We start from the raw sequence: 26,569 nt of genomic DNA on the forward strand, positions 1-26,569 counted from the left end.
AAGAGAGTACACACACACAGTGTAAATGCCAGGCCATGTTCCCATGCCACCAAGGAGCAAAAGAAGCACACAATCACTGTTATTTCTTTCCTTTTTTTTTTTTAACTTTGTGGGTCACCTTTGAAAGCCATTTTCTTTCCAGACTCTCTGTATGAATGACAAGATATTCAGTGAGATGTCTTAAGGGAAAAGAAGTGATAAAGAGAAATTCAGCTAACCTATTTTCTTTCTTGTCACTACTTGATAATCTCTTTATATGGTCTCATTTCACCAGTTGCAGACAGACTTATTTCCCCATGGAAAGACCCAATCCTTCTCCCAAAGTGCACATGTGCACAATCACCATCTTACCCACAGCATTTCATACTCACATTGTAATGTCTTTCTGCTGTGTTGGTGTTTTATATAGCCAAATTCTGCATATGTGTACATCTATAAGGTGTACACACTTATTGCCACACACATCTCTACTCTTTCACATAAGTTTCTGTGGGTTTGGGCACACCCAACATTTATACAAACCTCCTCATCAAAAGAAGTATGGAATTTCACTGAAACACAATTCACTAGCACATGTATTTTTAAGTTCAACCCCTCTGTCAATAGATTATGGTTTCCAATGTGAACAGAAAACATTTTTTAAAGTTCTGCAGTGATGGAGGAACCTCAATTCTACTTTCAGCTGCACCTTAATCCTTCTTGACTTCTATTCAGGCATTAGCTTAGAAATGTTTACTTTCCTGCTGGCAACACACTCAGCCTTTTATAGCGTCTTTACCTTCACAAAGCAATGTAACTACAATTCCTAATGCCAAATGCAAATTGCCTGATCTACAGCTCGTGCCAGCTGGGTACAACCCAACAAAGCTGTGGCACCCTGGTCCAACGCTTGCAAGACATGCCTCAGCGAGAAAGCACAGCAAACCCAGACCCAGTCCCACACATGATCACCAGGGCTTGCAAAGCAGTGCCATGAACGAGTGTAAAACAGAGGCCGTTTTCAGGATTTCAGGACTGGATTTAGGGGAGTGCAAGACCAGAGATGCTGCTATTACATCAGGTCCAGACTTCCTGCCATTGCACTTCCTCCAGCCATCTCTATATTAAGCCAATTCACTTGTAATTGATTAGAACATCTACTCCAAAGAAAAAGACCCCACTTTTTATTTAGAAACATGAAAAAAGAGGAAATTCACACTATTCTAATCAGAGACTCTGAGGGAGGAGGGAGTTATGATTTGTATGTCCCCCTCCCCCTATTTTTTAATCTAAATAAAAAAATTACAGCAGAGAATAGTAACTCAAATGCTTTATAGCTGCATTCTTTTTAATCAGCTGTCTCCTATCTTTACCAGCTGTTTGTCTGCTTCTCCCATTTATGCTGTGCATCTTGGTCTTATCGATCTAGTAAGCTTTAAATTACAGCTATCCATGAAGAAACAACAAAAAAAAAGAAAAAGCAGAGGCAAACCATAACGGGAAAGAACAGACCTGATAAAGGATTTCTGAAGGGCTACCCACTTTTGCTAAAAGCAAATCTTAATAGAATTTCCTGGAGGGAAGGTCTGTAGGACTGAAGTTATCAGTGTACTGTACAGACAGAGGAAGGGTAAACAGAGCTCACAGGTTGAAGGAAAAGATTTATATCAAAAGCAGTTCCTGTGAGAAGTATAGGAAAGCTTGGCAAAAACCCCACAAGACACAGTATTAGTAACCTAGTCTGTATCACTGGGTGTTTTTATTGGGTTTATTAGAGGCAGCCAATTTATAGCAGTTCTTGTTGTTTCAGGCGGAGTATAAACCTTCAGTAAGAATCCACCACTCTCCAAAACCACTAGAAATGTTTAACATTAAACAGGCAGAGCAGGAGCAGAGCTGATTTTGGTGCTCAGGTATGCCTACTGCAGCTTCAGCTCAGAGAGGGCCAAAAGGTACAGCTTTAGGCTCTCACCAGTGAGCCACCGGGACTGTCCTACTGAAGGAGCTAAGCTGACCATTAATCTCCACAATCCTCCTCCACCCCAAACCCAATATTCCATGCGGTGATACCACAGTTCCCCAGGGAAGGTGATCTGAGCTCCTGGCAATGTGCATCCCCTGGTGAAGGTTATCTATCACTTTTGCCCAAGTTCCTTCGGTAATGTGAAGGAAGTACTATGCCTTGGTGGTCTGTGTCCCAGGTGTTCCCCATCACCTGGGGTGATGTTGGCACCAGGAAAGCACCATCATTCATCCCGCGTAACAGCTACGCAACAGACACAGATGGCTCTTGCTCCCCTTGCTCAGGTGAAGGGCTCTCCGTTCGAACCAAGCTACTAAACTTTAGAAATGAGTCATGAGACTTATTTGACAGAGGGGTAAGGAAACGATCTGCGGCACTCTGGGCTGTGTGCCATTACTGCTGCCGTTATCCACTTGGCCATTTCCAGGCTGCAGAAAATTTGCACCTGCAAAAAAATCTCTAGAAAGATTGCATCTAGCACTGCACTGGAAGAAGAAGAATTACTGGAACAGTGTATGTCTTGCCGAGAAAGCCTGTCTCCCAGTTGACATTGAAAACTTAACCTGCTGTTTGGTTCTTCATGCCTTGCATACTGCAAGGGAAAAAATGTGCAGCCTTACAAATTGGGATTTATGACTACTATCCCAGAGATCTCACAGCCAGAATCAAATTGGTCAGGTGCCCTGGTCCATTGAATCTGTTGGGATTTGTAAAGATGAAAAATAAAAACAGAATCTTTTCCCTCTGTGGGGATGGGCAAAGTGTCTGCGTGCCTGGATTCCTAGAAGATGACAATGTTTTATCATTACAAGTGCAAGTACAGTCACTTGGTCTTTCAATTTTCCAAAAGGTTAGAGGGAGCTGACAGATTTCTAAGTGAGGGAATGCAGTTCACACTTTTATTCACTCAGCTGGTCGTTCATCGGATTTGATGCTGTATCTGAGCCGAGTTAGGCACGGTGCAGAGAAGGGGAGAAGCAGCAGGGCACAAAGATGGCTTTAAGACACATCTCTGATCCCCATGCCAAGCCACCCGGGAGCTGCTTGGTCTCTGAACAGAACCTGGAGCAAATGCCGCAGCCAGGATTAGGGCTGGCATTGCCCGCTGCCTCTGGCAATGCCACAGATGGCCCGGGTGGCTTCCCGGGCTTCTCCATCCACTGACTGCGGAGGAAGAGCAGACTGGAGCAGGGACGAGTGGTCCCTGCTGCAATGTGACCTTCACGTCTATCCAGCCATCTCTCTCTGAAAGCTACGTGAACTGATAAGCACAAGCCTCCAAGTCAGGCTTAGGTAACGTTCTGAAAATGAGAAACTAAATATTTAAACATTACTCGAACTGTGCCTGCTGCAGATCCCCACAACATTAAGGGAAAAAATGAACAGATCTGGCCCAGAGGGCTTGACAAAGCAGAAGGGGGTCGGAGGAGGGGAGAGCTGCCCGGGACGAAGCTGTGATGCTGCTTTGGCCACTGTCCCACAGCAGAGCCAGGCGGCTCCTGCAGCACCATGCTCTGCACATCCAGGCTTCTGAGACCCAGCTCTGCCTTGCAGCACGGACCATGACGGTTTATCCTATTGCACAGAGCATCGTGTGACACGTGGGTGGCAAAGGGATGAAAGGACCCCAAATCCCAGCACGCCAGCCTGGGCAGTGTTCCCATCAGCTCCAGCACCATTGCGAATTAGGGATAAGCTTCACTTGTCTTCACTTGTGCGTATTAATAGCAGAAGGTTATTCTAGGAGGAAGTTTTCTCAAACAATAAAAAGATGCATTAATCAACTTAGAAAATAGCACAGGGTGAAATGGATAAACTGTAGCCACAGCAGAAAGGTTGCTTATGGATCCCACCTAAGTGCAAATGTGCTAAGGGGAGTATTTGCAATGACATCCTCAAACTAATACCAAGTAATATTAATAGGAGGGGGGGGGGGGGGGGGGGAGCAAGAGATAAAAGCAGTTCTTAGTTATTAAAAAAATAAACATTTTTAGACGTCATTTTACCCCTGTGCATTATGAACACAACCCAACAAAGATGCAGTGCTGTTGAAAAAAGTCAGTACAACAGTTTTTCTACTTCTTAAACAATACGATTATTTTCATTTTAGATAGAGTAGGAAAGTACTAATTTAACAGGCATAAAATTAGGACATCCAGTTTAGCAGACATGCTTTGCCACTACTTCAGTTTTACCATCAGGCCATTGGGGGCGGGGGGGGGAAGTGTTTTGGATCCGTCTCACATTTAGAAGAAGATGGCTCATCATTACTGCAAGCATGATGTTGCAAATTGCTCAAATATCTGTTTATCTTTTACTGAAAGGACTATCAGAACATGAAGAGAGCCTTGAAATACTAATCACAGCTGCCTAAGACCATCACATGATGTCAGCCAACAATTCCTGTGATTTACTGTACCAAAAAAAGAAGAGGCGCCACGAACAAGTTTTTGTAAATCAAGTATATGGGGCCAGATTCTGGTCCATGATTACTCAGGCATAAGGAATGCTATAGTACTCTGCCGGTACATAATTCAAGCCTGCAGTGAACTTTGCAATATGGATGTATGGCATTAAAAGTTGTTACACCAGTTATCAGAAGAAAATCACCTTGGCTTTAACATATATACAAAGGCTAATGCAAACACATGCACACAGGCTCGCTCCCTAAGGTTTGTCACCATCCAGGCACAGCACAGAGATTTTTCCCTAAGGAAAACGTTGAGGTCTGTGCAAAAGCACTCAGGTCTCACGGGCAGCATGGGCATACGATCATGGAAGGTAAATGTTCAGCGGTTAAACCCCATGCCATGACACACATGCACGCATTGAGTTTAAATTTACAGTGAACACCAGCTGTTATTGTCCCTTAAGGGAAACTGTGACTGGTAGAGAATCATGTCTGTCAATATTTCCCTCCTGGGTCAATAAATCCTGATAGTCAATAAAAGTCAGCGAACAAAACCGACACCACCACAGGAGCCCACGCGTACCTTGGGGTAAAATTTGGCACACTTAGTAGCTGCTGATTAGTTAGAATGATTCTGCATTTAAGGTCCCCACGGCATAGAGCACACTTGCACCTGATTTTAATAACCTAACGTGCAGCACAGCTCTGCATTACAACCTTTCCCCAAGCTCTTCCACATGGAGCATGTGCAAACTGAATGGCACGTGGGCTGAGAAAAGGGTTTCTCCTGCACTGGAAAGGCAGCAGCATCAGTATCTACAGGGCAGCTGAAAAATATCCACCAGTCTTCACGAGACCCATGCAACCCTACCGCACTACTGCGGTTTCAGGAAAGAACACCACCAGAAAAGTTGGTGCTGGGCTCTCCAGACACAAATTAGATTTCAACTATTCACACCCTCGTGGCAAAACACACAGCCATTCTCAGATATTCTGGAGCAAATCTTCAAGCAGAGTGAATCAGCGTGGGTTTTTTGAAGTTATTTTTATTTACACCACCTGACAAACTACTTCCCTGATGTTTCCTTGTTACAAATTTTATGCAGACAGTATATGAGTTTAACTGAGGATGCTTTTTTCTACTCTACAACACAAAAGTCAATCATATGCAAACTGCAATGACACATGAACTCTGAAAGATCTGAAGGAGCTAACCCATGACACCAAGTGCAAATAACGTAGAAAGGTTTTTCACGCTATTTTTATAACAATCAATTTTGCTGCTGCCCTGTTTGCAACAGATTTAAGTACAGCTTTAACGAAGAAATAATTTTTTTCTGTTCTGAAGATTAAACTGTAATTTTCTGGGTTTATTTTCCTGGAAATGCCTTTTAAATGCACTTGAAAAATGTCAAACACTGAAATTGGAAACTTACCCTTACAATATGCCATTCTATGTGCAGATTGCTAATGATCATGCAAACTAACATGTAACTTCTTTGCCTTCTAAAATTATAAAACAAGCAAACATAAAAGATTTCTAAACCCAACTGGCAAATGATTTACAGACTAAAAATTTTTCTAGAGATTGATTTATAAAAGTTAATGACTTTCAAACAGCAGGGGAAAAAAAAAATCAAGTCAATAGACTGAAATTGTTCATTATAACTCATTTGTTCAATTCCAATCTTGATTTTGTCATCAGCTCTCTGCTTGCTTATAAGATGGTCAAGCCATGCAAACAAAGTGATATTTGTTCACATAACAATATGTAACCCTTATATAGCACTTTTCATCATCAAATCTCAAAGCATCCTGCAAAGAAGGAGAGCTTTGTTATCCTCAATTCAGATAGGGAAATTGCAGCAGTGGGATAATTGCAGAACCAGAAATAACACTTCCGAGTCCCAGACTAATGGCCTAAGTAACAGCACAGGGCATTTTATTAACGCAGAAGACGACTAAGGTCAAGACGGGTGATTTCAGTATCGCAACTTTTGAACTGCTGAAAGTGCAATGACAAAAATGCAACTGAACAAATACATTAATTCAGTGAGTGCTTCACATTGGCACTTAAGACCTGAAGCATGCTATTATCTCCTGTCCCCAGATATGCATAAAGACTTTATACCAACAATCCCACATCAAGAAAAGTTATGAAGCATATGCTGAAGTTATTACAGTACCCCAAATGTTTTGAGTCCAATAGGTTTTCAGGACTCCTTTTTTTGTCTATCAGAAAAACAAAACAAAACAAAACATGTTTCTGCTGGAAAAGACACTGTATAGGATTAAAAGCTGTTAAAACGTATGCTCAAAAAAATCATAATTTTCCTCAGAAGAGACAAATGAGTCAAAATTATTTCTCAAGGCTTTTCGCATGGAGCTGCGCTGTAAACAGTTGGGTCAGACTCAAAGAGGCCAGCAAGGAGGACCCTGCGGTGGGCGTTTGCTGCCCACCACCCAGACAAGAACTGGAAGTAGATAAAGCTTTATTCAGCCCTCATAACCAAAGGCCCTGGTCATCCTGGTACCCCCTTAGCACCCTGATGTCCACTAAGATGGCAACTGGTGGTGCACAAGCAACCGAGATTTCATGAGAGCATCAAAGACAATATTGATGCTGAACTCCAGGGGAGCAGTTTGGCTTGCTCAGGGAACTAATAGATGTGATGCCACGGATGACTGCCCTGGGGTGCAGAAGGGAACAGGGGAGCTCCTTGATCTTCAAGAAGAACCTCCTCAAAGCATGAGAGCAATCCACCCTGATGAGTGGGAAGTGGAGCAGACGTGGCAGAAGGTGGATTTGGCTGAATGTGGAAACTCTGACTGAGCTCAAACACAAAAAGAAAGCGAACAGAAGGTGGAAGTGGAGACGGGCTACCCAGGAGGACTATACAAACCTTGCCCAGACTGCAGGGACAAAGTTAGGAAAGCCAAAGCCCAGGTGGAGTTGCAACTGGCAAGGGATGGTATGGCCAATCAGAAAGGCTTCACCCATAGGTACGTCTGCAGCAAAAGACCAAGGGAAACGTGAGTTTCTCCTGAATATGTCAACAAAACTACTGAGAAAGGGTAAAAAGGAGGAGGCATTCAGTGACTTTTTCTGGCTCAGTCTTTACTGGCAAGGCCTACTCTCAGCCTGCCCAGGTCCATGTTCCTAATGCTTTTGTCTGGCGGAGGGAAGTCCTATCTACGGCAGAGGAAGATTTTGTTAGGGACCACTTAATCAAACCGGACCCACACAGGTCTGTGAATGCCCAGGAAGCAGGCTGACATCATTTTGAGGCTGCTCTTTGTGCCTTTGAAATATTGTGGCAACTGGGGAATCCTTCTGATGGCTGGAAAAGGCAACTGTCATGGCCACCCTCCAGAAGGGTAAGGAGGAACAAATCTTCCTGAAGGCAACCAGTTTAACCATTTAATGTCTTGTTAACAAACAAAAACAGTGAAAGGGAATGCAGTCGCGGGAGGTTTCCAGATGACACTGGAGCTGGGGAGCAGCCGATGTGCTAGAGGGGGACTGCCACGCCACAGCACCCCAGCAGGCTGGGGAAGGGAGCTGACGGAAAGCTTGCAACGTTCAGCCAACGCAGGCATGAAGTTCTGGAAATGGAAACCCACCGTGCGGAAAGCAGCTCGGGGGAAGGCAGCCCGGGGGTTGAACAGGGATCGGCAGCGGCAGTGATGAACGCCAGCCACACGCTGGGTTGCATTCACAGGAGCACAGCCAGCATGTCAAGGAAAGCAATTATTACTCTCTATTCAGCACTTGTGAGGCTGCCTCTGGAACAGAGCGTCCAGTTTTGGTTTCCCTGTTCCAAAACAGACACTGAAAAACTGGCAGAAATTCAGCAGAGAGGACCAAGATGATGAAGGGGCTGCAACACGTAACTTGGGAGAAGAAGCTGGGAGAACTGTTTGCCTAGCCTGAAGAAGAGAAGGCCAATTACCATTTTCAACTGGACAAAGCCCTGAGCAACCTCATCTAACATCAAAGTCATGTCTACATTCAGCAGGAGGTTGGACCAGATGACCTCCGAAGGTCCCTTCCAGCTTAAATTATTCTACGATTTTAATGGTGCCTCCTTCACTTGTATTTATCATAGGGCATTCACTTGAAAAGTATCATTTGGAAATAATTATTCTGACTTTGTGCAACATTTTTAAATGCAATAAAAAATTCCATACATATTTGAGAAGTATCCAACTGCAGGTGAAGAATATCGTGGGCTAAAAGCCAGTCAGCTGGAGCCAATTAAAGCACAATCAGCCTCCCATGACACCAAAATGCCTAATTGAACTTCCACCCTCTGCACAAGATGGAGATTTTCACCTCCTCCACAGAAGCCCAAAATGAGGAGTTCACTGCTCTGTGTCTCAGTAAACCAAGATCATCAACAAAACGTAACGATGAAAACAGGAGATGCCTGCATTGATTAAAATAATGGTATTCCATCCCCTAAGAAGAAAGAATGCTTCCCTTGTAAAAAAGATGACCTCAGATGTTTTGTCACAGACACACGTTTTTACCCTCCTGGCAAATGGAGAATGTGAGCAGGAGCAAGTGACACACATGCATATTTAGAATCAAACTTCAAAAGCAAGCGGTTCATTAGTATAACATGAGAAAAACTAAGGCATGTTTGCATGAACAGCTATGGTCTAATAAAACCTGAGCTCGGTTTTGAAAAGAAAAGAAAAATGAAAATGTGTGTCAACTGAAATATATAAACTTACAATGAAAATCAATTGGCATGTATAGATACTGAATAATGCACTCATTACTATTCATTCTCATTACTGTTCATTTTGCAACTGTCACAAAAAATATGGTGACTGACTGACAGCTTTTAAAATATTTTTATGCCTGGAGAACCAAAATAGCTGAAAGATCTGGAATTTTGATTTCAAAAAAACTGGACAAACTGCCAACAGTATAGTAATATAATCTTCTTTTAATCCCTTCCCCCCTTTAAAAAAACCCAAAAGTTCAAATCTCCCAGTGTTTTGAGTTCATTTGAGTAATCCTTTTGCTCTTTTTTTTTTTTTTTTTTTTTTTTTTTTTGGGGGGGTGTGAGAGGAGCGGATTGGAGGGTGCATGGTAGAAATCATGTTTCACTTCTATTTGGCTTTCCTAAGCTGTGAAAATACCTGTATCTCACAATCAGTACAAGCAACATTTTCCCCTAATTAGTCCATAAAAATGCTAATTTTTCTAATGAATCAGATTGAAATATCACAGGAGTAGGTAATAGCGCAAATACAGAGTTTGCTTATGGGGTAGGCTTTTGGATTCATTCTGCTAATCACTACCACAGCACTGGGCAACTTACAAAGCCAATATTATAAAGAGGTTAGAGAGGCGAAACATGCTCATCTTAATTTTTGTGCAAAAGACAATTACACGCATATACGTTCACAGCATTCATTTCTATATGTGAAGAAAACCAGACCCCCAGTATTTACAGCCCAGCTCCTCAGCTGCAGCGAGCCCTTCTATCCCCATTACAAGCAGAGGTCCTCTGCCTGTTTACTCAAGCTGAGGATGTGACCATAAATCTTTATTCTGCCCAATTTCACTGTTAATATAATCCATTTCTGAAACCGATAAAATAAGACTTTCTTTTTTCATGGACCAGCAGCTAATAACGTCGCCGGTTTGAATTGTACAAGTGAGAGACTGAAATCATTGTCTGTCTGCCCCACAGCATCTTTCTCTATTTTTTCCCTGCACTTACGCTTTTGCTCCTGCCTTCTGTGCAGGCACATACTAAGGCACTTGTATCCCAGCCGCAGATCTAGGAAGGAGCGGTCTTTTTTCAAGTCAAAAATCTAGTAGAATCAATGAGCTCTTAGAGGAAATCTCTTAGGGCTTGACCTTCAGGGTGGCCTTTTACTCTTTAAACCCCATGTAAAACAGTGATTCTGCCAGTCAATCCCTAGTAAAAGATTTAAAGAAAGGGACTGTTGCCTATTGGTGGCCCCAGAAATCTAAGCAGGAATTAAGCAGCTTGAAGAAGCCTTTAAATTCAACTTCTTATTCTCCCAGAGCTCTCCATATATTCTTTATGGCCCTGTGTTCCCTTACCCCTTTGATCATTTTATATTGAAGTAGTCTCTTGTTTAATACGTAGCAAAGACGACTGCACGATAACATCAAAACAGAAGAGAACATAAAGAACATGAAAGAATATGAAGTCAATAGCTTCGCCAACGACAATACATAAACAGGCCTAGTTAAAAGCCACGGCATCACAGTGCCGTCTTTATGCTCCCACAAAGCTGCACGCAGCGTTAAGACCAACTACAAACTGAAACTAATGATTAAAACTACATTGGCCTTGCCCTCCTCTGCTTTAATTGCCATCCACTTTGCTCAAAGGGTACAGATCCGCGAAGGCAGTGCCCACCTCCGCGCCTCGCCCCCGATGCCCACCGCACCAGCTGGTCTGACCATCCTTGTCAGAAATCAGGGTTTCCAAGCCAGGGTCTTCTCAACATGTGGAAGCTGCACATGTCCATAAAACATGGTCCTTCACCCTTGTAACATCATCCTTACAGCAGAGCTCCAACCATGCTCCAACCGGTTCCAGAGGTATTTTTGACAAGACGTAAAAATGGAGAAGAGGTTTCATCAAAATCTCTCTCATGTTCTTTTAAGAGCATCAACCCAACCCAACAAAAAAAGAAACAAAACCTAGTAACACAAGATTTTGTCTTCCCAGTCCCCAACATCTTCCTGGTTTAGCGTTTACACACAACTACACGTTAACTTGTGGAGGCCAGACAGATGGAAAAGTTGATGTCTGTCTAGAACTCCTCACACTTGGTGTTCATACCGTACTTCTTGGCTGCCTACACTTATGCTAATCTGTTAAAATCACTTTACCCACTTGGAAGACAATGTATCACTTGTACTCAGTTCTATTATTCATCAGACAACCAAACGGCAGCTCCATGACTGACTGCTAATTATCCTTTCCCACTGGATGTCAGAGACAGTTGCATTTCCAGCAGCAATTTATTCTTCTTCCCATGGAGCCACGAGGTGGATGCTAAGGCCTATTGAAGTCAGTGACAAAAGCCCCATTGACTTCAATTGTGTCGGGAATTCATCTTTTAATGGAAAGAGACCCGCTTAAGTGTTATTTAGTGTATGATGTCAACACTGAGATAACAACTGACACGAGCACAACATATACATCACCAGTGGTGCCAGGATCAGACGCAGCACTCAAAGGCTCTGTGTGCCATCTAACCCCCGTCACAGGACCAGGCAGGATGGTGGCACATTCACATTCCAGGTGCCTCCCAACAGAGACCAGCCTCATGGCTGGTCAAGCCCCCTGCATGCGACATGGTCTGTAATACCTGGGGACAGCAGGACTTGGCCAGTGTGGTGGAGACATCTCATTTGCTTGGTGGGCTGGATCTATACCGCAGCCTGCAGGCTAGCTTCTTCATACCTAGTGTCTAACAGGGAGATACAAACCCTATCTAGAAACAGCTCTAGAACACCACTTTGGAAATATTTTGAAATAGCTCTAGAACAGTTTGGAATGCTATGACATTATAAATTCACTGCGTACACCACATCTTAACTTCTTTAATAGAAGCAAGAGCTAAAAAGACATCAAACAAGAAGGCAAAGGAATCACACATTTCACTGACCTCCCTTCTATTTCCCCTCCCAGACATGGTGGCAAGAAGGATGGCAGCATTGTCCAAAACATTCCCTTCTTACAGGAAAAGTCATAGCTTCTCCCTGGAGAACGTTTCATGTATGTAAATGAGAAACGAATGACAATTTGACAAGACAATCCTTGACAAACACACTTTCTGAGGTTTTAACAAAGGTTTTGCTGCTTTGGTCCGTCCTGTCCCCATTCCCTTCCCCACACTCTACCCGCCAAATAAGCTTTTTCCTGACTCATCCCTTGTCTCAGCTAGTACTACTGCCTTACCCTCCCCCACTGACTTTAACCAAAGTGCTTCACTTTTGCATACTTTCACTTTCATCTGAAGGACCCCCTTTGCCTGAACTCCCAACCGGAACAATGGGGATCTGCTCCTCCTCCCCTGCACCCCTCCTCAGCCCTTTCTCCCTCCTCCACCCAGCTCTTCAACCTACAGAAAAGCAGATGCTCCAAGAACCCAGCAGCACACCGAGACAACAGGTACCCCAGCACCCACCAGCCACAGTCTCAGGGCAGGTCGTTCTGTTCCTTCATTTCTGCACAACCTCTTGGAACCCTCAGACTGCCTGTCTCTGGAATCCCATGTTTCTTCCAGCTGACACCCAGCCTGCGCTCACTCCCTGCCTCCTATATTGCTTCCAGACCGTGCAGAAAGCTCTTTCATCTGCTTATATAACTCCTGTGGTTTACAGTAGCTGAGGACACAGTCACCAGTTCCTCCAGCCAACGTGTTGATCGCAAGCCAATCTTCAGCAGAGGTGTTTGCATTTTGCGATGGTCTTCGTAGAGCAAAGCCATTCCTTGAGATAAAAGTTTCAGGAGTCTGCCGGAACACAGCCAGGTCCAGGGGCGAGGAATCAGAAGTCCATCACCTTTTCCCTACCTGCATGAGCCTGAGCAGGTAAGGGAAGGACGGTCATCTCCCCAGTGCAGCAGCGATGCTGAGTCAAGCTGGAAGGCAGCTTTCAGCAGTTGGTTGAGACCAGCAGTTGTTGCAGCAGCCATCCTGCCCAAACCAAGCCGGAGAATACTCTGCGTAACATCCCTTTCATGCAGCTAAACAACAGGTAGTAAAACAGCCCTTGGTGTGCAAATTGTCTCAAGAGCTTCAATTGAAAAAGGAATCCTCCAAATACATTTAAAATCCTGCTCAAGCCCAACTCTCAGCACAGCCTGCGAGATTTTATCCAAATATATTTTTCCACGGACTGCAACTTGCTGGCCCTTTGTTCTGCATCAGGCTCACCGCTGCTGCGGCTGTACCACCCAAACCAGCAAGGCACCTTTGAGGACACGGGAAACCTGCTCTCCACATTGGCCTCTGGAGCATCTAAACCACAGAAGCCTTCTAAAGTCTGAATTTGCTTGTCTGATGCATTCTTTTATTCCTGTTGTTTAAAAACATTTTTGCATAAGCAAAAATGTATTGCTTGAATTAACAGCAATTCTTACATATGGAAGGAGAGACAGAAAAATTATAAAACCAAGTCATGATTCCTATGTAGTAAGTGCTGTGATGAAGTGGCATTAAGATGGATTGTAAAAACTATCTTAAAATATCACGCAGAATCCACAAGAGCAACACATCAGACTAAAAATAAATAAATAAATATCAATGTGCACTGTACTGGTTGCTTGCAAAATTAGACAATTAATTCTGTGTAAACTAACCTATCAGGAAACCACACTGTGGGGATTCTGATAGCTGTTATTGCAGCACACTATATTAAGAAAAGAATGCTTTAATGAGATCCCTGGAGAGCCTCCACGGACTTGGATCTTCCTCTTGAAAAGACCGTTTTTACCCCATTTAACTGCCAGTATGTTGCATCTCTGATACACGTATGAACCAAAAAAAACCCCAAAACCAAAAAAAACAACCAATCAAAAAAAAGCTATTAACACAATTATCAGTACCAATAAGCACTGTGCTTTTCAGGATCAAAAAAGACATTATGCCATTTCTGAAAGTGTAAGAACCATCAGAAATAACATCTGTATATTAAAACCCACTGCACTTAAAACCACTTACAGCCAGAACAGCAGCAGCACAAAGAAAGCTTTTACACAGAGGGGTGTAAAAAACCATAACAATATAAAAAAAATAAAAATCACAGTGCTTACTATAGCAATCTGCAACCTGGCTTTTATTAATATTTTATTTTTCTGTAAGTAAAGAACTAGAGTAGAGCTTGCCAAATACAATAAATGCCCCAGTTTAACGTTTGATTTTTGAAATAAGTACTAGAGAAAACCACCTTCAGCACCAAACTCAAAATGGCTGTATTTCAGATTGATTGCTTACTGTAAAATAACAGCTGTAAAATAGCAAGGAAGAATATTTTGATCACAAGCTTAGTAGTAGGGTTAGAAGCTGTTCTTCTATTTACAAGCTCTCCTTCAAAACATGTATAACAACATTTGTGTTGTAAATATGAGGGGGGAAAAAAAAAATCAATATTCTCAGGTTTCACAAGGCTTTTCCAGTGAAGCCTGTGGATTTTTCTCATTGTCTTATCTATTTAACAGAAGTGGTTCTGCCAAGCAATACCTTAGAAGGGAAAACACCTGAAAAATTATTAATTAACATAAAGTGTAAATAAACAAACAAGCCAACAAAGAAACTCTTAATCCATCCTGCAAATGTAGATGAATTACTGCATTTCTTCTCCAACTGCCTATTATACCTTGTGTAAGTACCAGCTCTCTGCATCACTTGTATGATGGCTGGGCTTTACTAATAAACGGACCAGACTGCAACACTAATGTTGAATAGTTTCATACCCCAGCAAGTTAGTACATAAAGATTTAAGGAGATAATAGGAATACTCAAGAGCTTTAGCAGTTAACAAATGCAAGACAACATGCTAGTATGTGCTGAATTATTGTGCTGCTGCCGTTTTACCTGGGCCAGCTCATACGACATCCCTCTGCCATCATGGAAATTGGGCTCCTACCTGGAGCATCTGAAAGCCACCAAAAGCAACGCTGGAGGCAGCCAAGCTGCAGGAGACCACCTATGGACAGCCACCGCGGAAGCAAGCCCTCCACAGGGAAGTAGTTTCTAGCATGTTTTAAGCACCTCTAATTGTTTTTACAATGTTAGAAAACCACAGAAGAGTTCAAATACAATCTTTGAGTCCTAATATTTACATGGGCAAACATTTGTTTGTCTGTCAGCTGGGTAATCTCAGGGCCTCTGTAGAGCCTGGGACAGCCTCTTAAGTAGTTTTCTCCAGTTTTGATTAGCTGGCTCCATCGCCAGCCCTATAAATATTCCTAACATTTGCACCCAATGGACCAAGTATTTTGTTGAGCAGACTAATTGGTTCACAACCCCTGCTAAGTATCAGCCGTATCATCCCTGACTGCCATAGGCAACTATCATCATTAGCCAAGCGACAATCTCCTAGAGAATTTTGGCTCTTTAATCTCCATTCTCCCTGAGGACATCAGGCTTATTACAGGTTAAGGCTATCAGAGTTCGCTCTCACGCCTTTCCTACGCTGCGTTCTCCGCACAGAAGGGAAAACCTTGCGAACACAGCAACATAAAGGGTGCCCAGGTCCACGTCTCCCTAAAGGGACCGTCGGATGCTACAGACCTTGGGGCAGCACAGCCAAGGCAGAGGGACAGACCCTGCCTGCACACAAATCTCCACAATTCCATCGACTTCCAAGAGAAGTGTAGATTACCAGATCCCACCTGAAGTCAGACACTGCTGAAAGCAGCCCTTGATCAGCATCGTTCCTTCTACTGACACCACGCTAACACCAGAATGCCGTGGTTGAGGTTGTCCCCGTGTGCCAAGGATGCCTGCCCTGAGACGCAGCAGTGGTGGGGTGAGGAAAACTGAGGAGGGGGAGGCACAGAAAAAGATTAAACACAGGTCAAAAACTGGAACAAAAGGTGGAAAAGTGAATAAAGGTGGGAAGAATGAAAGATACGAGAAGATACGACAGCCTCAGAAAGCCAGAACCCATGCAGTGTACCAGCCTCAAACAAGGCAAATCTGACCTTTGTTACAGCTGTGCCATAAAGCTGAGAGATTTAGGTGGGTTCTCTTTGCTTTGTTTCATTAGGAACAAAGAGTTCTGCTCATAAACTCAGGAAAAAACTTTAAAACTTTGGCAATCTGGGGTATTAAGCTCCCTTACTACAAATGACATACAGATCACAGGCCCCACCAGTAGCTCATGGGATGATATTCAGAACTACAGATGTTCCCTCCATTTTTTTTCCTGAAATAATTAAAAAAAAACCAAAACAAAACAACAGAAAACACCACAATTAAGAAGAAATTCCTCTACTCGCTGCACCTCTCCCCATTCAGAAAGGAAAAGCAGTCACCCTGGCACAGACAGAGACCTTCATGGTCCTCTGGCAGTCTTCAGCAGGAAGCATCCTCTGGATTGCCTGCTTCCAATATCTTCTGCTCACTGATGCTAGAGATCCACCTGACCAGTTAAACCAAGTAGGGGAAATTAGATTTTATACCACTAGTCACTATCCCAGCCTACCTGAAGGCAGCAGGGAAAAAGCAGCTCTGCCGTGCGAGCCTTTGTGTAGTTTTCAGAGGAAAATGGTTCTTAAAGGAACGAAGTCAAAGCAGCTCACTCACGGACACAGCCTCTCCTGTGTCCAAATTTCTTACAGGGCAATAAACTATGGGTTTCAGTACCAGAGCTACGCCACAGCAGCTCCCTCCCGCCACAGCAAGCGATCAGCATGCACAACACTTTTTTCTTTGAGTCATGCTGAGAAATCTCTGCAATTTGTAGCTTTGGAAAGCCTGCACATTTAATTTGAAATGATATCCTCCCTGTCAAAACATGCCTGGGGGCAAGACACTTATGAAAAAAAAAAAAAAGGGGGGGGGGGGGAAAAAAATCTGAACCTTCTTGTCTGCTCTGAGTCATAACATCTCCCACAGCGAATGTATGCAGCCAAATATAGGAAGATGTTTTTCTGTAGTGAGGAGCACCCAGAGAAAGACAATACCTCAAACCAGAAGGAACCTGAATCATTTCTCCATAGCTGTAGTAAGATCTAACTGTTAAATATCAGGAACCAATAAACATTAGCATACAAGCTTTCCAGCACTTCTCATGTGCCTGCACAAGTCAAAGATCTGAATTACATACATATATATTTATAAACAGAAGGTGTATGTGCATTTGTATGTGTATACACATGCAAGCACACATTATAGGTGTGTCATTTTAAAGTTTTGAAATTCAGGTCTCTGGAATAAATCTGAACGTTGGATATGTTCCATACTAAGCTGCTTCACTTTTGTTTGTTTCCCTTTCACTCACATCAGATGTTGCTGGTACTCTGGTTATTTTCAAGGAAGACAAAGTAGTATCAGATTCAAAAGCCAAAGGTAAAAGCTATTGGCCCTTGCACAAAATGGTTTAGGGAAAAAAAATTATATCTATGTATATACACACACACATACCAAATGATCTTCTTTAAAAAAAAAAAAAGAATGCCAAGATGGTTGAACAAATTTATACAAAAATGTATCTATATAGTAAGCAATTGTGTGTGTATATATATATATATCTTACAGCGTATCATCTTAACACTTTCTCCACTCAAAGTACTATCTCTTAAGAAATGGCCAGGACACTCAGTTCAAAGGAAACTGAAAAACCTTGCAGGAGGCAGTTACAGAATCATCTACCCAGGGAGATATTAATTTCCGACCCCTATATTTAGAAACAGCCTATGATCTAAAACATGAGACTTTCTCAGAGGGTCATAATAGATCTGTTTCATTTTATTTAACTGAAGCTAAATTCCCCAAATAGCCCCTGGCCTTTGGAAGGCTGAAGGAGAACAGTGTTTCTATTGAATTGTTTTCTTTCTACAAAAAAAAGAAAAATCACTTCAATAGAAAGCATCTGCTCTGCAGGCCAAGGTGGTCAAGATGCAACCGAGACGGGAGGTTCTGTGCAGAATACATTAGAAAGGACTAAAAATAATTATGGTGAGAGATTAGCAATTTAGATGTGCTGCTAATACAGTCTTACCTTTGACACTAAGCATAACTCCATTCAAAGGGCTTTCAAAAATTATAGAAACAGAAAGGATTAAACAAGTCAAAAATAAGGAAAATATTAAAAGTCCCTTTAAGAAAGGAATGAAAAGAATTATCAGTATTTCACGTACAGATGAAGTGTTTCAAGGAATGAACATGACAGACACAAGTATTTATGAAAACAGGTGAAACAAGGTCAAATAGTCACTCTAATGATCACATTGCAATTAAGAGACAGCAAATTTAAAATGGGAAAGAAAAATCACAATCATTAACGTTGTGAACTGACAAAAAATGTTATTGATACAAAGGGCATAATGATTAGGAGAATGATTAGATGTTTAAAGTGCTAATAATAATACTTGCCCAAGCCAGCATAAGAATTTATAAGGGCTATTGATCTCATGTTCCAGGATGGAAGCCAAGCAGTAAGTGCTTGGTAAGAAGAAGTGGGGAAAACCAAAAGAAAAAAAGTAGTAAGTCTTTCAGGGACACTTTATTCCTTAATTGTGATAATGAGAGTTCAGGGGAAGAGGGAAGAAGATTTGGGGCTGGTTTTTCAGGTGGCTTTTGGGTTTTTTTCCCAGGGTGTTGAGTCATCTAGTATTAGTTACTAACAGAGATAGGATTCCAAGTTAATTGGATCTTTAATCGGATTGAATAGGCTAATTCCTACCTCTCTGCGTTCCTAATGGATGTCACAATGTCATGAGTTAAATGCTGAAGTGCTGCTCTAATTTGAGAGCAGCTTCTAGGGAATCCTTAGGCAAAGACAATTATTCAGATGTCTATTGAGAAAGAAAACGATCATCAAGGTCAATATACTTTCAACAGTATTTTGGAATAATTACTGTCCAGTTAGTCAATTATTACAGGTAGTACAGACATTCTCGCGTAGTTTTTTTTCTCCGCAAGAAAATAGATTATTAGAATTTATCAGTCTTCCTCGTTCCAAGGAGGATGTCACCCTAAGGAGCCCAGGTTCTGGTGCAGCCCTGGAAAAGCCGCACTCTGGCCCAGAAGTCAGAAACCTGCTATTCGGTACTGCTGGCAACGTAAAATGTTTATGGCCATATGAGGCAGAAAGAACTGACCCATGCAGAGCTGCAGGTTAATTGGGTGCTCTAATTGATCACAAAGAGTTTATATTTCTGTTAAACACTCCAAAGGAAACACGTTGCCAATTTCCATTGAAAACATCCTGAAATAACTATTCTCTTCAAATCCAAAACAGAAAATGTTGCTAAATAAGCACCATAGCTTTGTGATGGAGTTGTAAACAATAACATACGTGAGTTATTTCCCTCCACATAACAATTACAGTGGTATTCCCTACTGTGGGCATAAGACAGCACTTTTGCAAATTTTTTTCTGGAAAAGTGATTTTCAGTCCTGGCTAAAGAGCTTCCACGACAGCAAAATGACTTACAGTCCTTAAGGCATCTGTTTCACTTCCATTATAACCAGAGATCCACAGAGAAAAGCAGCAAATTCACCTGCACCATGATCTTGACTGAAGCACTGGGCTTCCCCACAGAAGAAACACAATATTACATTCTAATTAATGATCACCTGGTTATTAGGCACTGTGAGCACTTGAAATACAGTATGTTGTTTCTCTGAAAAAAATAAGACCATCACAGATCTGGTGAAACTATTTCAAGAGGACAAACATACGCACAGACAGTACTATCAAAACCATCCACGACCACAGAGGTGTCCCTGCTGCATTTCCCCAAAATTTGGGTTTGATGCTATAAAGATAGGGATCATGATTTCTTTTAAAATGTGTATGTGTAACAGTGATGTCAGTGAAGTGAAGGGCACAGAAGAGGCCACGGTGACCACTCGCTGCTGCAAAGGTGAATTGTGCTGTGCCCTTCACTCCTGGGGAGAGCGGCATGGCTCTCGCGGTGGGATACAGCCCTCGGCTCCAGCACATCCAGGCAAAGTTGACTGCAAGGTCTTCTCTCACAGCAGCAGAACGGCCAGTGGTGCCAGAAGTCCAAACCGAAAAGAGGAGGTTTCTTCATCACCGTTAACAAAGCACAGATTCCAAAACTGCTGCTTTGACTGCAAAACAGATGACTTCAGCTCTGCCAACACTCAAGGTGTTTACATTGCCAAAACCCACTTTGCTGAGACATATGCTCCCATACTTGGAAACAGAAGCTCCTTCTCCAGATGAAATTCCTTTCTTTGCCCTTTTGGTACTTCTATTTCTCCGTTCTGTGCTTCCTATGTATGTTCCTCCTTTTTCTTATCTTCTTCCTTCAATTGCCCTTTCAGTGCTCACTGATTTTAAGACCCTCCCATATGACACAGGCTGCTGTGCTTTCCCTGTCACCTGCAAATCGTACCCAGTAACTTGGGTTTGACCGATCATACCACGCAAGGCACCCAGTCTCGATTCAAACACATCATAGTTCATTCTAGTGGTTAAGCACAGATAAAAAAAAATCGTGTTTAATGTCTAATTTAAAATTGTCTGCCTCCAGCTTCCAGCTATTGGATCTTATTTGTCTTTTCTCTTCTTGATTAAAAAGCTGGGTATGCTTTCCCCATGAAAATACTTGTCCCTGTAATCAAGTCCCCTCTCAATCCTCTTTTTGATGAGCTAAGCAGATTGAGCTCTAAATCTCTCACTGCAGGGAATTTTCTCCACTCTTAAAATCAATATTGTAGTTATTTCCTTGACTCTTCAGTTTTGTAAACTCTTTTTTTCAGCTGTGGACACCAAAACTGGCCATAGCTTTCCAGCATTCTCATGCACTCAGATAGAACCCCTGTGTCAAAGGACCCCACTAGTCTTTCAGTCACAGCATCCCACTGGGAAGCCGTGTCCCTTTCCCTGTCTGCTCCAAACCCTTTCACCCTCTTCTCAAGGCTGTTCCTCTTCCAGGGCACTGGTTAAGGCACAGGCGGACAGGAGGACAGAAGAAGAGGCAACATCTTGCCAGCCGGTCAGTCTGCTCCATACAACATCCCATTTCCACACTACCAATACCGTCTCAGCCACGAGATTGGCAGCAGTCATTCCATTTTTGTCTCCAGATTATTGACGGAGACGTTAAACAGCTTCAGGACTAGTGCTCATTCTCATGAAACTGTGCTAAACGCACACATCTTTCAATCCCCATGGGCAAGGGCCTTTTCAGCTCTGTTCTCTAAATCTTAATCCATTAAACACGACGGCTGCTAATTCTACACACTAACTTTGCTAGCTTCCTTTGTTTGTTCGTAACTGAGATTTCATGAGATACCAAATCTGACACCTAGAAAACTCTGCCACAACGCTTCGTTACCCGTAACCCCATCAGGAGCAGGCTCCCTTTTCAGAAAGCCATGGTGACTGGCCTTAATTATCACTCTATTCGTTAACTCTATATTAATTCAGTCCTCTATCAACTTATCCATTGTTTTTCTGGGATTGGTGCCAAGGTCTCTGGACAATCACCCTCTACCTCCCTCTCCTTTCCCTCTTTGTACATGGGCTCCTCCAGTATTCCCACAGAACACCAAGATAGATAGGATAATGGATATTTTGTCCCCCTTGTATATCACCCTATCTTTTCCAAAGATACTAAACAAGACTTTTTCCAATAGCCATTTTATCCCTTTGACGAGCCTTGCCTCTCCCTCCCACCACCATTTCTGTCCACCCACCCCAGTTTATCTGTTGCACAGGTACAGAGATCCCAAACCCAGCTGCTGAGAATACGGACCCCAATGGCTAGCACCCCAGCCTGCTCATGAAAGCTATTTCAGGGACCTCAGTGTCATGTTTTTACTGTAAAATCTCATTTTTAGGAGAATTCAGCTTTGGCCTATCCCTATGATACTAACTTGGTATCAAGGTTTTTTCCAGGGATGCCTGTTTCATCACCCCAGAGCATCCTTTCGAGTCCCTGTTTGAGAAGCACAGTTAGCACCACACGTTAATTGAATGTTCAAGTGCCAGCCCAGCGCTCGGTGATCCTAAGTGGGCTGGACACCGTCCCCTCTCAAAGGTGCACTGCAAACCGCCGCATTGGCGCCACGCAACCCTAATGCGGGCGAGCATTTGGAATATAAGCTGTCTGCCATTATTTACCTGTAGCAAAGTTACAGTTCAATTACTGAAGGAATATCTCATTCAGGCAGAACAAAGGGGGGGAAAAATATGTATGCAAATGATTGAATTTAAATTCACTTAATTTAAAGGCCTAAAATTTTTAAGGGCACATTCCTTCTCTGGGGACACTTGGGTTTGGGGATTATAAAATACATAAAGCTAGAAACAGTTAAGTGGATTGCCATTGCCTGAGCTACAAAAGTTTGAATACATTATTCTTTTCAGTGAGCGTATTATATAATTAACACTGCAGATCTATAGTGCTCCTGCCTATATCCTATCCTATGCAAGGATAAAAAATTTGGTCTAACCACCACCCGTTACAAGGAGCTTTGCACACAGACAAGCTTAGAATACATTTGGGAGGATGACAGTGGAAGAGGTTTGTACAGAGAATGCTGCTTATCTGCTGAATACAAAGATTATTCCTTTTTTATTTTGTGATGCATATGATAAGATTTGTGAATAGCTCTTGATGTTTGTTGTCTGTTGGGTTTCTTGGTGTGGTGTTTTGTTGTTTGTTTGTTTTTTTTTAAAATAAACAGCGAGGCATATTTCTTAAGCACCAAAGATGAAATTTTCATCTTGCTATGCAATGGGAATGATGCAAGGTTTCACTGCAGAGTGATGCCTGACAGGGAGAATGGCTGCCAGGGAAAATTTGCTGCACTGGCAGGATAATTAGGTACAATGCTCTGAAAGGTAGGATCCTGCACATGTGGAAGTAAATGGGAGAAACTTACTTCTCTTTAAGGGCTGCATAACCAGACCAGCTGTATTACTTTCTGGTACCACCACACTTACTGCACTTTACCTTTAATATATATATAGTGTGTGTATATATGCTATTGTACAACTCCAAAAGCTCAATTTTCAGCAGTTCCTCGGGATGTAACGTGAAGCTGGAAAGGCAAGCCCAAGTGTTTCCCAGCATGTAGGCACCATCTGGGCAGGTATTAGGAAATCTTAAAAGCAGGGTGGGCAAAATCACCAGTTGAGTGCTGCACAGACATAGACAGCGGGGATGCTGCAATTCAATACGATAATCAGAGATAATAAAAATCCCAGATTTAGGTGAAAGCCTAAGTCAAACCACATACAGTCAATAATAGAAAGGTGCATTTGTCACACGGGTAGTAAACCCTGAGCAATTACTGTGGATTTACGCGGTAACCCTGTAAATTTAATGAAGTAGGTATGCCTTAGCTTTGTACAGCTGGGACAGTTCTTTAATCACTGCTACTCAATAGCTTAGAGTACCACATTTGTAATTTGCATGGCTTGGAAAACAGGAATATTCATTACTGTTTCCTGGTTATTTGCTTCCAGTTAAAACACAAGACCAGATTACGCCGCTTGATAGCGGACACCATCACAAAGCTGCTAAGGCGCCTGCCCGCGCACAGCCTGTTCCAGCACCCTCACCAGCAGGCGCCCACGCCGGGCGCTGGATGCGGCTCTCCAGAAGCCCAGATGGCCCAAGTCGGTGTAACTCAATCATCCTCAGCTGAACCACAGTAATTTGTATCAGTCAAGGAGCTGAGCCATTATGCCTACTTCTCAAACTGGTTAGGTTGTAAATTAGATTTTCATCACTCTTGGGACAAAAACCTGACTCTGCTGAGGTCAGTGGGAGTTTGACCATCTATTTCAGCGGCGCCATGACTTCACCAGTCGTTTTCATGTGCAATATTAATCCTGAAAGTCACCACAGTCTATCGGGTTTATTACTTTCCTAAAAATATATTAAATAAAAACTTCCATTAGTACTTGCGGATACCAGTAGTTCAGTTTCATCTTATTTCCTTCTGCTCAAACATAAGAAAAGGAACATTTATCTCAAAGGACTTTGGATTTTAATTACCAAAAAATAGCTATGGTTTTGATCGATTCTTCAGCAGAACTCATACCAAGTAAGCACTGAATACAGTTTACTGTCTCGTGACCAAGATGATCAGCTGGGACCTTCTCTGACTCATATCAGGTCAAAATAGAAATCCTCTAAAACCTATTCCCTACAATGAAATTTTACTCGAACAAAGTCCTTGCTGGAGTAATATGAAAAAATAACCTGTGAAAAATAAAGCACAGGGCCTTATCCAGTAAAATACCCAAGCAGTATCCCAAATTTCAGTTAATATGCTCACTGAAATCAGCAAACAAAGTGGTTTGGGGTATTTTGCCTATGAAGAAGAAAACCCAACCCCATTAGGGGAACAGGCATGGTGCAAGCATGCACACAGACCCGTGCCAACCAACACACACCGCCCCAGTGCCGCAGAGGGAAGGGTCTTAGTGATGTGACAGACAGACCACACTGGCCTATGAGGTCACTCTTGGGGGGGGGTGGGGGGAGGGGAGGGAAAGTAGATGCTTCAAAACCTACAGACAATCTTTTATTATTAACAATTCTCTGATTTCAGTAAACTGGGGGGGAAAAAAAGAAAAGGTGTATGCCATATGTCTAAATAAAAAAGCCATTTAGTTAATCACTGCTGTTAGCTGAAAGCATTGTTAGGGTATTTTCTACCAGAAAAAAAATCTGCCCTGGAATAATAATTTTACTTTTCCTATAAGAGCAGCAATCTTTCATCAAGACTAATTTTATTTCAAGCGCTGGGGATACAGCAATGGCACCAGCCATTTTTTATTGAAACATTGTTCCAGGTTTCCATCAGTTTTAATACCGTAATACACATGACATAACTGAACGATGCATTTTTCAAATATACTTTAAAGCTGTGGGAATACACCCCTTAAAGGCAAGCCCTCTCTTCTTTTCAAGTGCCATACAAGCACAGCAGGCAGCATTCAAAGCTACCTCTTCCATGTCAGCCAGCAGGAAAGGCTGACAGGGAATTGGTTGTGTCACACTTGAAAAGTCACCAAAGGCAAAACAGACTGAAAGGTGGATGGGCCCAATTCTGCAATTATTTTTTTTTTCTTAGTCCTCTTAGGAGATTACTGCCTAACCAATTAATTTCAGCTGGGAGGCTGTCCTAAATATCAACTTGCCAACCTTTCAGAGGCATCTCTAGGGTCTCCCCAAAAATGGAGACACTTGAAATGAGATTTTTAAAAGCACTAAAGTCATCTGACTTCTATATTGAGAAGCAGGATGACTTTGGCTCATTTAAATGTTTTGATATACTTCTTTGGAACTGGAGCCCTGTTTTTTCACTACTTGCTTGTTTAAAGTTTCTGTTCCCAAGGGCAGTGAGGCATCCCAGCTGTTACAGGCCCCCTTCACATGGGTTTGTCCCACCTTTAAAGGTACAGCCCTGTCTACCTCTAAGAAAAGACCAGCAGCCACAAGGGCTCATGAACAACCCATGTGCTGCCTTCGGCACTGGCAGCAGGTGCAGCAGGAGCATCGTTGGGCAGGCAACAGCAGCATAAGAGGGGTCCCGGCTGAGGACCAAGAGCATTTGCAGAGCGATGCGGAGGCCACCGGTGCCCACCTTGCTGCTGCACTGGGGCAGCCCAGGGGGGAAAAAGCCCAGGGCAAGCATGCAAGGTTCACCTTTCCCTGCCTTGGTTGCAAACGTGGGGAAGATGAAATGGGGATGCTACAAGAAGCAACATTTTTGTTACAGCAAAAGCAGCTGTTTGGAGGTTACCTGTCAGGAGCTCAGCGTGGGGCTGGCCCTGAGGCAGCTCAGCCTGGCTGACAGACTGGCTATTACGGCCAGACCAGGAACCATCTGTTAAAAATATCCTCGAAAGCTGCACTCTTACAGAAACAGCCCTGGCCAGGCACAAGCATTGGCTCCTTCTGCCCCAGCTGCTCAGGCCAGGATCCAGACATCTCTATTTCTTCTGTGCGGGAGGACAGGAGCAAAGATGAGGATGAATCCAAGCAGGCTCATCCCTGCCCTTCCCAACCTCCCCTTCACCCTCCCTAACCTGAACCATATCCCCACCACACCTCTAATTTAATTCCATGTTGTGGCTGAGTCAGCAAAAGGAGAAAAACACCTGAAAAGAGAAATCGGCAATTTTCTTGATAAATGGAGAAAAGAGAGGACTAGTGAGGGTCAAAAAAAATTATGAAGACTTAAAAGCTTTAATGAAGAAAGCAACATAAATCCTGTTCTTCTTACGTGGAACAGGATCCGCAGCTGGAGGTCATGCTCAAAACAACCAACACTAGTTCAGCTTTAACAATAACCACTAATTTTAATGATAAACTGTTTTCCATCCAACTGTTTGCATTTTTTTTTTTGGATTTTATATATTCAGGTGTAATGAAGGAAGGAGGAAACATCTGCTAGGGAATGCTGCAACCTCAGAAAAT

The 26,569-nt window shown here is 42.8% G+C and overlaps 1 protein-coding gene across 9 annotated transcripts in view; it reads right to left on the bottom strand.

The window, feature by feature from the left end:
• Positions 1–26,569, bottom strand: part of CHL1 (cell adhesion molecule L1 like) — a 139,635-nt gene that overhangs the window by 108,267 nt on the left and 4,799 nt on the right. The gene's annotated exons all lie outside the window — the stretch shown is intronic.

The sequence above is a fragment of the Falco biarmicus genome, chromosome 4 (genome assembly GCF_023638135.1).
Source record: "Falco biarmicus isolate bFalBia1 chromosome 4, bFalBia1.pri, whole genome shotgun sequence".
Lineage (NCBI taxonomy): Eukaryota > Metazoa > Chordata > Aves > Falconiformes > Falconidae > Falco > Falco biarmicus.